This window comes from Octopus sinensis, linkage group LG18, assembly GCF_006345805.1.
Source record: "Octopus sinensis linkage group LG18, ASM634580v1, whole genome shotgun sequence".
NCBI lineage: Eukaryota > Metazoa > Mollusca > Cephalopoda > Octopoda > Octopodidae > Octopus > Octopus sinensis.
In genome coordinates this window covers 54562939-54563921 of record NC_043014.1, presented here as the reverse complement: position 1 = coordinate 54563921, position 983 = coordinate 54562939, and the positions used below count along the sequence as shown (strand labels likewise).

The window sequence follows — 983 nt, the reverse complement described above, 5'->3', positions numbered from 1 at the left end:
GTTAGAAATTACAAAGAAATAAAAAGGGGAACAGGAGTCGCGAATTATGAGGAAATCGAGTGAAGCAAGGTGCTTCCCCCGCCTCCCCCCTCACGGTGTTAATTGGTTTGGGAGGAGGGGGAGGTAAGTTAATAAGAAAGCAATTAATGAGGGTTTTTTTTTTTGAAGTTGTGGAAGGTTTTGTAAAACTCACCAGGGAAAGCAGAAAATGAGGGTTTCGGTAACGGCTACCCTCCCTCGTCGTCGTAACAGCAGGAGGAGAAAACCCGTTGTAAAGCAGCGGAGCTTTTTTCAGCCACAGTTTTTCATGAGAAAGTAATAAAAAATATAAATATATAATATCAAGAAAGCGTGTGTTTTCGGGTTGAACGCAGCCTCGGTGCCTCAATTTGGTGATTAAGATACGTGCTGCAGTGTAAAATGATCGACTTCCGAAAAAGGAGAGTCCGTATTTTCTCCAGTATTGAATATAATTTCTCTATCTCGGCATGGAGTTTAATCTCTTCTAAAACAACATCAACAAGCAGCTCTCACCTCGCCATTATTAGAAGCGGTGACAGCGCAAAACACGTTCCATCTATAAAAATGATCCCGAAAATCAAAACTGAAGCAAATCGACTAGCTGCCGTTAAGGTAACATTTCCTTATTGCAGAAAACACGACGAGTGTAAGAGAAAGAATAATAAATAAATTCAAACTCTAGCTTCGTTCCATTTTCCTCTCTCCAAACGATTTTCAGATTGTTAAAGAAACAAATAAAAGAAAAAAGAAAACTATTTCTACCAAGGGAGGCAATCCTTGCTTAAAACATTTTCCCGTAAAATTTTTCCCATTTCGAAGTCGATATTTTGTTTCGATCTTTCTCTGATCGAGGAATTTCTAGCGGCCATACATTGTTTTCAGGAAATTCCAATGCTTTTTGGGAATGTTGATGTCGGTTAAGCGCTGACACATTTACTAAATAATGGATTATGCATCGGATA

The 983-nt window shown here is 39.0% G+C and overlaps 1 protein-coding gene across 2 annotated transcripts in view; it reads right to left on the bottom strand.

Annotated features, from left to right (window-relative positions):
• Positions 1-843, bottom strand: part of LOC115221811 — an 85984-nt gene extending 85141 nt beyond the window's left edge. For both annotated transcript variants that reach the window (XM_029792044.2, XM_036511087.1), the window contains exon 1: positions 194-843. The gene's annotated coding sequence lies outside the window, so the exon portion shown is untranslated. The remainder of the gene's footprint in view (positions 1-193) is intronic.
• Between the last annotated feature and the right edge of the window lie 140 nt (positions 844-983).